The sequence below is a fragment of the Hemitrygon akajei genome, unplaced genomic scaffold (genome assembly GCF_048418815.1).
Source record: "Hemitrygon akajei unplaced genomic scaffold, sHemAka1.3 Scf000043, whole genome shotgun sequence".
Lineage (NCBI taxonomy): Eukaryota > Metazoa > Chordata > Chondrichthyes > Myliobatiformes > Dasyatidae > Hemitrygon > Hemitrygon akajei.
In genome coordinates, this window is record NW_027331929.1 from 1866618 (window position 1) to 1880176 (window position 13559).

General features: G+C 48.4%; 1 long non-coding RNA gene across 1 annotated transcript in view; it reads right to left on the bottom strand.

Moving 5' to 3' along the window:
- Positions 1–4666: 4666 nt before the first annotated feature.
- The window catches only part of LOC140720489 (uncharacterized), a 179483-nt gene continuing 170590 nt past the window's right edge, over positions 4667–13559 (bottom strand). Inside the window, exons 2-3 of the long non-coding RNA XR_012097196.1 lie at positions 7112–7176; positions 4667–5475 (exon numbers count right to left, since the gene is read on the bottom strand). This is a non-coding gene — a long non-coding RNA (uncharacterized lncRNA). The remainder of the gene's footprint in view (positions 5476–7111; positions 7177–13559) is intronic.

A 13559-nucleotide genomic window follows, 5' to 3' on the forward strand; every position in this document is an offset into this window, starting at 1 on the left:
CCCATTACAGCTCATATAAGCATACCTCTTCTCACCTTAAACTCTGCTGTATTCGAAATTTCTATCCCAGGGGAGAAACGTACAGGTTATCTCGTCTGTCTATGTCTTTCGAAATGAGAAATACCTGTATCTCTCACCTCTCACACTACACCACTCCAGGAAAATTTGCCGGTTGTCTGGTCTATCTGTGTCTCTCGTAATAATATAGAATTTATCCCCCAGAAAATGGTCATTTATTTATTTTATATTCCTCATTTCCACCCATAGGGCCTCACTTAGACGAGTTCTCATGTCTGTCGTGACTGAGCACGGCGGTGACATTTTCTCTGCCTAGGGTTTTCACCCCTCCTCCTTCAATTCCTTCCGTTTTCTTTCTGATGTCCAACGCTGGAATTGAATTGAATTGTAAAGCAGTGAAACTGTCACGCCTGTAGGTGTCGCACTCTCCTTGAAAGGTCCCACTGAGATTTTCCATCATTAGGTCACCTCTCCGACCGTATCCACAGTAATATACCCTTTGCTAAGGGTGAGAGATATCCGGAGGAAGGTGGTAGGTGTAGTAACAGACGTCATCTCTCCCTCATAGTCCCCACAATTGCCTGTGAACGCAGTAAGGGAGGCGAATGGGGCGGTGACCGAGATGGGGATAGTTTAAGGGATTGCGAGGTAACGGAGACGTGGGAGGTGCCACAGGAAGGTAGGGGATAACGGAGACGTGACGTGTGCAGGGGAGGGAATAGGTCACGGAGACGTTGTAGCCTGTAAGGGAAGGGGGCTACTGAAAGTGAGTTGATAATGTGTAAGGAGTGTGTGACAGAGACAGGGAGTAGTGCAGGTAAAGGAGAGGTTGACGAAGACGGGTTCGGGTTTAAGTGATGGGGTTTGTCAGGCGGAAGGGGCGGGGCGTAGTGAATGTTGTAGATGACCCAGCCGGAGAATATGTGCAATGTAGGGACAGTGTCACGGAGACGGGGTAGATTGTAAGGGAGGGACGGGTGACGGTGTGGTGTTATGGAGGGAATGTATGACTGGCACGAGGAGTAGTGTTGGAGAGGGAGTGTTTTACGGATCTGGGGAGGGAATTTGTAGAGGGAAGGTGTTATGAACACAGCGAGGAAGTTTCCTTGTTGCAGTGCAGTGTTTGGTTGTGTGTGGGTGTCACTATGTGGGGCGTGTTTGTATCTCGACGAGGGTTGTGTCGGTGACACAGAAATACTGTAAGGGGTTTTTGAATGTCCCTTTGAAGATGGCGTCGGTGTGTGTCTTTTTCACGGACAATACCATCAGTGAATTGGCCGTTCCCTTTGTTTGTCGATAAATCGTCGAGTTCCGTGATCTACACAATCCTTTGCTTTGCTCTTCCCACCCCATAAGCTCAAATCACTCTTCTCTTTCTACAGAGCAGATAACATAAATCACACAACAGAGCAGACTCTTCGGTCCAAGAGTTGTGATATACCAATTAAACTGAATTCCTTCTGCCGACACAACATCCGTGTCTCTGCCTTCCCTGTGCTACTAAAGAGCCACTTAAAAGCACTCTCTCATTGGGACTTTCTATCTACTGATTAAGGAACCTTTCTTAACTGATTAAGAAAACTATCCCAGCGGTCCTTTCACAGTGTGAGGCTCACAGTCAATACCAAGAATGTTAAACTCACCCGATGTCACAACCTGATGTCTCTTACAACAGACTCCGAACTCTCCACAGATTTGTTCCTCTAAATCCCCAGACTGTTCGGTGGTCGATAATGTAGCCCCATGAACGAGTTCATACCTTTCTCATTCCTCACTTCCACCTTTAAAGCCTCGCCTCAGCCTAAATTATATATGCAGTAGGACGAATAAAACAGTGTTAAACTGGAAGGTTGAGCTATCCTACCTGCTCCTCCTGCAATCAATCTTACTAATGGCTAAACTATCATGCTTCCAGTGGTTGGCCCCTACCCTCAGCTCATCTGCCTTTCGTACAATACTTACTGCTTTGAAGTAGACGGATATCTGAACATGAAATCCAGAGGGCTCAACATTTTGCTCGTTGACTTTATCTGAAGTCTTAACAACATCCGTCCGAACAATGAATCCACAATCTGTTCAATCATTCTGGTTATCAACCCCCTGCATCTCTAGCTTAACAAAAAACACAACGACCACTTTTTTTTAATGGCAAAACCTTCCCGCTCGGATATTCGTTCTGCTGCGGTTCTGGTGTAAACAGAGAGAGTTGATCGATGGCGGAGAAAATGAAGGAGCTGCACAACGTGGGGCGATATGGCGCTGCCTCCAGACTGGACTCTGTGCTGCCCCCAGTGTTCGCTCGTCAGAAGACAAGCTCAGCTGTTGTAGCTTGCAGATTTCGGTGGCTTTTAAAGTGCCTAGAACCTCAAGTTGCTTATATATAAATATGTGCGCGCGCGCGTGCTTGTGTGCACGTGTACATAAAGCATGAAAGTATTTCATTGATATCCTACATATGCTTGCTACCTTTCTATTTCATACATATTATGTGTGCTTTGTGCCTCGTGTGACAGTTGGTTTTGTGTTTAGCAGCTTGGCACCGACGGTCATGTGTGATGGAATTGCCGTAAACGTAAATTGAATTGAATTGAATCCGTCTCGTCTGTAGAGGTCGCACTTTCCGAGAAAGAGAGCCTAGCGATTCACATATCTGAAGACCTCGTTCCAAACCTTTTCCTATCTATATACTGGTGAGGATAACGACCGCATACCATCGAGGAATCTCATTCTCGTTCACAGTAACTTCTTTTCCCTTCCCCTAACAAAGACAACCCTATCGATACAGCTCGCCACATTTCACCCCCCTCCTTTCTGAGGAACAGAACCATAGTCAGTGCCAGAGACCTGACCGGTGAGACTTTCCCCTGCTTGGTCATTTGCACCTCTCTCCTCCCTTCAAGAAGTATCCAAAATGGTCTACCTGTTATTCAACAGTTTGGCCACAAGGGGTCTCTGCACCGGCTTTTGCTTTTAGCCCCTTCCACCCTCTTGTTTGTCACCTAGTTTCCTGTATCCTACACCTTGAGTGTTAATACCACTCTATATGTCCTCCCTATCACCCCCTCAGCTTTCCGAATAATCCCGAGTTCCTCCTGTCCAGTTCCAACTCTGTAACGCAGAGTGATAGAAGGTGCGGCTGGATGGTTTTCTTTCATCTCGCAAAAGGAGCATTCAACTTTCTTGCCAGTCATTGCTACTGCTCTGACTGTGCGATTACAAAGAAAGAAAACTTTCTTTGTAATAAACTGAAAACAAATCAAACAGCATTTTTTTTAACTACAGTCAGTCGCCCAAGACTCTCTTCTTTGAAGATTCAAAGAGATAATCCCTCTGACTTCCACTGAAATCCAATATCCCGACACTCTTTCCCTCTTATCTGGCTCATCTCACAGACAGACAGACAGACAGACACACACACACAGACACACACACACACACACACACACACACACACACACACACACACACACACACACACACACACACACACACACACACACACATTCAAACACTGAGTGAAATTCTCCGCACACCGTCCCATCACACACTCTCGAGTTCAAACACAGTGAATCTCCCTCCACACCGTCCCATCGCACACTCACGGGGTCAGGCACAGAGTGAAACTCCCTCCACACAGTCGCAGCACACTCTCCTGAAGTTAGACACTGGGTGACACTTTCTCCAGACCGTCCTATCGCACACACCCGGGTTCAGACACAAACTGAAGCTTACTCCCCCCGGGTCCCTTCAGAAACTCCCATGTTCAGAAGCTCCTTCCCTCTCACCAATCCCCAGAACTCCGCCGTTCCAGTAGTCTTGAATTGTGTGCCGGCTCGGAGAATGTGCGTGTGTTTCTGTTCAGTGAATGTGCAGGGAACAGGAGAGAATTGGAAGAGGGGATGGTTTTGGTGAGAGAACAGACGTAGTGGTGAGATAGCGGTCACTGGGATGAAGTGTTATCGAACCAAACGATTGGTCTGTTGACAGAGAACAGTGCAGAGGCTCAGAACCGAGAGATCGATATCCGGTGAAGGAGTCTGGTGTAACACCAGACGTCACCTCACCCCGTCCTCCCCAGACTTCCGTATGAACACAGACAGGGAGACGTGTAGAGGAGAGTGAGGGTTAATGGATCCGTGGAGGACCTGCAGGTGATGGAGCGGGTCAGGGAGACAGGGAGAGGAATTGTAGAAGAAGGAGATAATGGAGACGGCACGGAGTGTAGGGGACGGTGTGTTGATGGAGACAGGGTGTGTAGAAGAAGGTGGCGGGTGGCGGAAACGGGAGGACTGTAGGGGAAGTTGTGGATGACGGTGACGAGGATGGTCGGCTGGGAAGGAGGGTTGATGACGAACAGGAGACTGAAATCTCAATGAACCAGGAACACCCTCTTCCCCTCCGCCAGCATATTATTGAACGCCTCAGCACCACCTCCACATTTCATGCGGCATTTATTAGCTTTTTGCATTGAACAGTAATTTTACATACTTGCACCCTACTGATTCTTCAAAAGATCAAATCTCGGGTGGTCTAAGTCACAGATAATAAAACAGACCGTGAATCCGGTAGAAAAGATGCGATACAGGGGGACAGGACATTTGACACGCTGGCCTTCATCAGTCAGGACACTGAGTACGGGGGTCGGAGGTCACGTTGCAGTTGCAGATGACGTCGGTCAGGCCGCACTTGGAGTATGGAGTTCAGTTCTGCTTGCCTTGCTCTAAGAGAAATCTCAACGAACTGGAAGGATTGCAGAGGGAGATTTCCGAGGATGCTACCGGGACAGGAGGGACTGAGTTATGGAGCGAGGTTGGGAATTCTGAGACTTTTTCCGGTGACCTTACAGAGGTGTACAAAACCACGAGGGGCACAGATCAGGCGAATGCGTGCACTCTATTTCCCCAGGGCGGGGGTATCGAGAACATTAGGGACATGATTGAGGTGAGAGTAGCTGGAAAGAGTAAAGAGAGAGCGAGAGCAGTTAGATTTTTTTAAAAAAGAGATGGGATGGGAGAGAGGGGTGGACAGCGAGTAGAGACGGGGGAGAGAGATTATGAAGAGAAGTGAGAAGATTTGGGGAAAAAGGACGCAAGAAAGCGAGTCGAATGAAATGAGGATGTAATAGAGAAGGTGGGAGAGGAGGAGAATGAGAGAGAGAGAGTTTGGAGGAACGGGAGTAAAGAAAAGGCGAGATGACGAATAACAGAACGATAGAAAAGATGAGTTATTGAGAGTCGGAGAGAGAGATGGGGAGAAGGAGGGTGTTGTCATTTGATTGAAGTCAGCCCCACGGGCTGTTGACAGAGATCCCGGATCTTTTCAGGAATATCCGAGCACAAAGGTTCAGACTTCTCACAGATGAAACGGTGCTGATCTTGTTTGCATCTTTTACCTTTACATTGACTGCATTTGAAATTTCCATCTTTCTTTTTGTAAACCACTTTAGAGGCCTCTTCCCTGCTAAGGAGGGAGAAACAAGTTGAAAGATGACAAAGCTCCTCCATCAGAGAGCCCCGAGTCAATCCCCGAAATCGCTGACGCACTCCCTCACCTTTGACCTGTGACAGACCCCAAAATCTCCTATTACACCAGTTTCCCAGCATAACCCTGTGTCAGTTTCTAGAATACTCACACTGTCCCAGTCTCGCCCTGCAGCCCTGCATCAGTCCCCAAATTTATACGGCGCCCCTCGTTCTCCACACAGACCGGTGTCAGACCACAGAATAATCCCAGTGCCCCACTTTCTCCTCACAGGTCCTAAAATACACCCATAGCTCCACTCTCTCTACAAGGACACATGTCAGTCCCCAAACCGCTCCCCCTTCTGCACACTCTCTCAGGAGGCCTGCTTTCTACAGCAAAAAACTCCCACTTCCCACTCTCACCTCACAGATCAGTGCCAGTGCAATGTACACACACTGCCTCACTCTCTCCCCACAGCCCCGTGTCGGTCCCCAAAATACTCCTAATTCGCACTCTCACCCCACAGACCCGTTCCAGCCCTGAAAATAATTCCACTGCCCAACCTTCTTGTTCGAGACCTCTGTCAGAAAGCAAACACTCCCACTTCCCACTCTCTTCCCACAGAACTCTGTTAATGCCCAAACTAATGTCAGTGACAAATTCTCTATCCACAGATCTGTGTCAGTCCCCAAAGTACTCCCACTGCCTCACTCTCTCCCAGGACCTGTGTCATATAACCATATAACATATGACAATTACAGCACCGAAACACGCCATCTTGGCCCTTCTAGTCCGTGCCGAACGCTTACTCTCACCTAGTCCCACCGACCCGCACTCAGCCCATAACCCTCCATTCCTTTCTTTTTCATATACCAATTTAAATTGTAAATGCCAATACCGAACCTGCCTCTGCCACCATTACTGGACGTTTGTTCCACACAGCTACCACTCCCTGAGTAAAGAAATTCCTCCTCGTGTTACCCTTAAACTTTTGCCCCCTAACTCTCAAATCATGTCCTCTTATTTGAATCTCCCAAACTCTCAATGGAAAAAGCCTATCCATGTCAACACTATCTAACCCATCAACCTTCTACGCTGCAAATAATTTCCCTCTAAATTAGGCGCTGAAACCCAGGCAACATTCTAGTCTATCTTCTCTGTACTCTCTCTATTTTTTTTTTATCTCTTTCCTGTAATTCGGTGACCAGAACTGTACACAATACTCCAAATTCGGTCTTACCAATGATTTGTACAATTTCAACATTTCCTCCTCTACACCATGCCCTGATTTATCAAAGCCAGCATACCAAAAGCTTTCTTCACCACCCTATACACATGAGATTCCACCTTCAGAGAACTATGCACCATTATTCCTTGATCACTCTATTCTACTGCATTCTTCAATGTCTTACCATTTACCATGTATGTCCTATTTGGATTATTCCTACCAAAATGTAGCACCTCAAATTTAACAGCATTAATCTCCATCTTGCCATCGTTCATCCCCCTCTTCTGACTGGCCTAAATCTCTCTGCAGGGGTTGATAACCCACTTCATTATCCACAACGCCACCCAAACTAATCATGTGGCCGACTCTCTTATCAGAAACCTGGATGACCCGAAATCTCACCCCATTTTGCATTTTCCAATCCAGTATGATCTGCCTTGGTCGTCGACGGCTTTGTTAATAAAAATCTGTGAAATAAAATTATTATCAATAAGGATAAATCGAGCACGAATTAGGTCAATCTGACACCGAGAGTGTGTGATGGGACGGTGCGGAGGGAGATTCACTCTGTGTCTGACCCCGGGAGTGTGTGATGGGACGGTGTGGTGGGAGATTCACTCTGTCCCTGACCCCGGGAGTGTGTGATGGGACGGTGTGGAGGGAGATTCACTCTGTGTCTGACCCCAGGAATGTGTAATGGAACGGTGTGGAGAGAGATTCACTCTATCTCTGACCCTGGTAGTGTGTGATGGGACGGTCTGGAGGGAGCTTCACTCTGTGTCTGACCCCGGGAATGTGTGATGGGACGGTGTGGAGGGAGATTCACAGCTCCCTCCACTTCGTCCTATCACACACTCCTGGGGTCAGACACAGATGGATCTCCCTCCACGCCGTCCCATCACACAATCCCCGTTTCAGACATAGAGTGTGATTGTCTCCACACCGTCATGCCACACACTCCCGTGGTCAGAAGAAGAGTGAATCTCCCTCCTCATCGCCCCATCACACACTCCCGGGGTCAGAAACAGAGTGTATCTCCCTCCACACCGTCCCATCACACACTCCCGGGGTCAGATACAGAGTGAATTTCCCTCCACACCGTCCCATCACACACTCCCGGGGTCAGAAACAGAGTGAATCTCTCTCCACACCGTCCCATCAGACACTCCCGGGGTCAGAAACAGAGTGAATTTCCCTCCACACCGTCCCATCACACACTCCCGGGGTCAGACACAGAGGGTAAGTGTCTCCACACCGTCCTGTCACACACTCCCGGGGTCAGACATAGAGTGAATCTCTCTCCACCCCGTCTCATCACACACTCCCTTTGTCAGAGACAGAGTGAATCTCCCACCACCCCGTACCATCAAACACTCCTGGGTCAGACACAGCGTGAAGATCCCTCCACACCGTCCCATTACACATCCCGGGGTCAGACACAGAGTGAAAGTGCCTCCACAGTGTCGCGTCACACACTCCTGAAGTTAGACACTGGGTGACGCTTTCTCCGGACCGTCCTATCGCACATACCCGGGTTCAGACACAAATTGAATCTTACTCCCCTTGGGTCCCTTTAGAAACTCCCATGTTTAGAATCTCCTTCCCTATCACCAATCCCCAGAACTCCGCCGCTCCTGTAGTCTTGTATTGTGAGTCCGGCTTGGAGAATTCACGTGTGTTTGTATTCAGAAGATGTGCAGGGAACAGGAGTGAATTAGAAGAGGGGTGTTTTAGGTTGGAGGACTGGCGTGGTGGTGAGATATCAGTCACTGGGATGATGTTTTATCGAACCAAACGATCGGCCTGTTCACACAGAACAGGGCAAGAGGCTCAGAACCGAGAGATCGATATCCGGTGGAAGGGGGCTTGGTAGTGTCACACCAGACGTCATACCACCCCCTTTCTCCACAAAATTCCATTTAGACAGAGAGAGAGGGAGGCGTGCAGAGGAGGAAGAGGGTTTATGGAACCGTGGAGGACCTGCAGGTGATGGAGCAAGTCAGGGAGACAGCGTGAGGAGTTGGGGAAGGAGGAGATAATGGAAATGGCATGGAGTGTAGGGGACTGAGTGTTGATGGAGGCAAGGTGCGTAGAAGAAGATGGCGGTGGCGGAAATGGGGAGGGCTGCAGAGGAAGTGGCGGATGACGGTGACGAGGATGGTCGGCTGGGAAGGAGGGTTGATGACGAACAGGAGACGGATAACTCAATGAACCAGGAACACCTTCTTCCCTCCGCCAGCATATTCTTGAACGCACCAGCACCACCTCCACATTTTTGTGGCATTTATTAGCTTTTTGCACTTGACATTAATTTTACATATTTGTGCCCTACTGATCGTTGAAAAGAAGAAATCTCAGTGGTCTAAGTCACAGATAATAAAACAGACCGTGAATCCGGTAGAAAAGATGCGATACAGGTGGACAGGACATTTGACACGCTGGCCTTCATCAGTCAGGACACTGAGTACGGGGGTCGGAGGTCACGTTGCAGTTGCAGATGACGTCGGTCAGGCCGCACTTGGAGTATGGAGATTCAGTTCTGCTTGCCTTGCTCTAAGAAAAATCTCAACGAACTAGAAAGATTGCAGAGGGAGATTTCCGAGGATGCTGCCGGGACAGGAGGGACTGTGTTATGGAGCGATGTTGGGAATTCTGAGGCTTTTTTCGGTGACCTTACAGAGGTGTAGAAAACCACGAGGGACACAGATAAGGGGAATGAGTGCACTCTATTTTCCCAGGACTGATTGTATCGAGAACATTAACGCACATGATTGAGGAGAGAGTAAGCTAAAGACAGAAGCGGGGAGCGAGTTGTGTTAGGTAAAAGGGGACACAGTGGAATGGGGAGAGTCGTTAGAGACGGAGTAGAGAATCGAGGGAAAGACCGGAATAGAAGGGGGGAATTGGGGGATGAGGATGCAAGAAAGCGGGGTGAGGAAAATGGGGATGAAACTGAGGAAGCGGGAGTGGAGAGGGATGAGAGGGAGACTTTACAGGGACGAGGGTAAAGAGAGGGCAAGATGTTTGAGTAAGATTGCGATAGAAGGAAAGAGGAGAATAGGGTAAGGGTGAGGGGCAGCGGCGCGGAAGGGGTAGTGCGAGTGGTTAAGAGAAATGGAGGAGAAAGACGGTTTTCTCATTATATTCAAGTCGGTCCCCACTGGTTGTTGACAGAGATCCTGGATCTTTACAGAGATATCCGGGCACAATTGTGCAGATTTCTCACAGATGAAGCGCGCACGAACCTGATCGCAAGGTTTAAGCTCCAGTGTAATATGTACATACAGCGCATTCGGGGTCTCCACCGCTCAGCCGGAACATGACATTCGAAGCCACTTTCCTGTCAAAGAAGGGGTAAACAATTTCAACGCACCTCCAGCAGTTAGTCCCCAAAACCAATGAAACCCTCCCTCGCCATTTGAGTGCTGTTGGGGGGCGGAGGAACAACCTGCTTGGGAGAAACGACAGTGGCTGTGCCACCGGCACAGATTCTGGCCTTGGAGCTCAGAAGGGTAGGGAAAGGAAGAGGAGGGAAGAGGTAATAGGGGACTCGATAGTTAGGTGGTCAGACAGGCGATTCTGTGGACGCCACTGGACCTATGGCACCCCAACATCTCCCACACCCCCACTTTCCCAGCACAGCCCTGCGTCAGTCACCACAGTAATCCATTGCCCCACTCTCTACCCACAGATCGGTGTCAGTGCCCAGAATAATAACAGTACCCAACCTTCTCCTCACAGGTCCATGTCAGTCCCCAAATTATTCCCACAGCGCCAGGGTCTTCCAACGCCCCATGTCAATCCTCAAAATGCTGCCACTTTCTTTACTGTCTCACCACAGGCCTGTGTTTTCTGCCTAAGTACTCACACTCACCACTCCCACCCCCACAGATCAGTGTCAGTCCTAACTGCACCCACTGCCTGACTCTCTCCCCACAGCCCCGTGCCGGTCGCCGAAATAATCCTACTGCCCAACCCTCTTCTTAGAGACCTGTGTCAACCACCAAAACATCTTCCGCTTCCCATTGCTCTCCCCACGGACGTGTCTCAGTCCCCAGAGTACTCCCACTGAACCATTCTCTCCCCACAGATCTGTGTCTGTCCCCCACAAGTACACCCCCTCCCTCATTCTCTCCCCACAGACATGTGCCAAGCCCCAAAGTGCTCCCACTGCCTCACTCTCTCCCAAAACCTGGGTCAGATCCCAAAGAGATCCATAGCTCCACTCTCTCCCTACGGCCCCGTGCTAGTCCCCAAAATACTTGCGCTTCCCACTCTCACCCCAAAATAATCTCAATGCCTCGCCTTCTCCCGAAAGGTCTGTGTCAACCACCAAAAGACTCCGACATCGCACTCTCATCTCCCCACAGCCCAGGTCAGTTCCCACATTTGAAGAAGGGAAGTCTGAGGGTCAGAACGGGAGTGCGGCGGGAGCCATTTTGATTTTTTTTCTTCTTCAGATCGGAGGTAAGAGAAGCGGGACTGCGCAGGCGTGTGACGTCGGTCAGTGAAGCGGGGAAGATTTTAAAAGGAACAAAGCCTCAGCGAGCAGCGTCGTTTTGCGGAAAGCGGAGTGAGCCGGGAGCAGAGTGAAGGCTTTAAGGGCTTTGGCTCAACAGGGTTAGGCGGAAACCGGCGAGGCATGGTAGGTTTAGTTTTTAATTTTTCCTGTTATTCGAGGAAAGGGGGAATTATGAGTGTGAGGGCAGCTTGTTGTTCTCGGTGTCGGATGTGGGAGCTCCTGGAGTCTCCTAGCTTCCCCGGACGTCCACATCCTGCGCCAGTGAGCGGAGCTGCAGCTCTAAGGGACGATGTTAGGGAACTGGAGCTACAGCTCGATGAACTTCGTCTTGTCAGGGAGAGGGAGGAGATGACAGAGATGAGTTACAGGCAGTTGGTCACACCAGGGCCACGGGGGTGGGTCACGGTTAGGAGAAGGAATGGAAAGAGTCAGGTACTAGAGAGTACCCCTGCGCTGTACCCCTTGAAAATACGTACTGTTTTTAGTTCTGTGAGGGGGAGGCGAAAACCTACCTGGGCGAAACGACAGTGGCCGTGCCTCCGGCACAGAGTCCGGCCCTGTAGGTCATAAGGGTAGGGGAAGGAACAGGAAGGCAGTAGTAATTGGGGACTCGATATTTAAGGGATCAGATAGGCGATTCTGTGGACGCAGTCAGGAGACCCGGATGGTAGTTTGCCTCCCTGATGCCAGGGTCCGGGATGTTTCTGCGGTGGTTACGCAGGATAAATTAGAGGGCTCGTCTAGGGAGACTACTTGGGTGAATATGAGGAATGGGAAAGGTTTAGAAACAATTACACACCACCTAATGTGGAACGAGAATTGGAGGAACAAATTTGTCAGGAGATAGCAGCTATCTGTAGTAAGCATAAGGTTGTTATTCTGGGAGATTTTAATTTTCCACACGTAGACTGTGAAGCTCATTCTGTAAAAGGGCTGATGCTTTGGAGTTTGTAAAATGTGTACAGGATATTTTTTTGGCTGCAAAACATAGAAGTACCAACTAGAGAAGTGACAATGTTGGATCTCCTGTTATGGAATGAGATAGGTCCGGTGACGGAGCAGATTGAAGGAGCAGATTTGTAAGGAGACAGAAAATATTTGTAGTAAGCACGGGGTTGAGATAATGGGAGATTTAAATTTTTCACACATAGACTGGGAAGGCCATACTGTCAAAGGGATGGATGGTTTGGAAAATGTGTGCCGGGTAGTCTTTTTGCAGCAATACATAGAGGTATCAACTAGAGAAGGGACAGTGTTGGAACTTCCGTTAGGGAATGAGATAGGTCCGGTGACGGATGTATGTGCTGGGGAGCATAGGGAAGGGACAAGTTGGATCTCCCGTTCGGGAATGAGATAGGTCCGGTGACGGATGTATGTGTTGGGGAGCACTTCGTTTTCAGTGATCACAATGCCAGTAATTCCAATATAATTATGGAGAAGGATAGGACTGGACCGAGGGTTGAGATTTTTGATTGGAGAAAGGCTAACTTTGACGAGATGCGAATGGATTTATAAGGGGTGGGTTGGAACAATTGTAATACAGAAATGGAGGTCATTTAAAGTTGAAATTTTGAGGGTACAGAATCTTTATCTTCCTGTTAGGTTGAAAGAAAAGGTTAAAATTTTGAGAGAGCTATAGTTTTCAAGGGATATTGGAAACTTGGTTCGGAAAAAGAGAGAGATCTACAATAAATATAGGCAACCTGGAATAAATGAGGTGCTCGAGGAATATAAAGAATGTAAAAAGAAGCTTAAGAAAGAAATTAGAAAAGCTAAAGGAAGATGTGAGGTTGCTTTGGCAAGTAATTTGAAAATAAATACAAAGGGTTTCGACAGTTATATTAAAAGAGAAAGGATAGTTAAGGATGAAGTTCGTCCCTTAGAGAATCAGAGTGGACAGCCATGTGTGGAGCCAAAAGAAATGTGGGAGAATTTGAACAATTTCTTTTCATCGGTATTCACTAAGGTGAAGGATATTGAATTGTGAAAGGTAAGGGAAACAAGTAGGGTACTGATGGAAACTATGATGACTAAAGAAGAGGAAGTACTAGAGATTTTAAAGAATATAAAAGTGGATACGTTTCCGGATCCTGACAGGATTTCCCTAGGACCTTGAGGGAAGTTATTGTTGAAATTGCAGGGGCTCTGACAGAAATATTTCAAATGTCATTAGAAACGGGGATGGTGCGGAGGATTGGCGTATTGCGCATGTGGTTCCATTGTTTAAAAATGAATCTTGGATAAACCTAGCAATTATCGGCCTGCAAGTTTGACGTCAGTGGTGGGTAAATTAATGGGAAATATTCTTAGAGATGGTATATACAATTA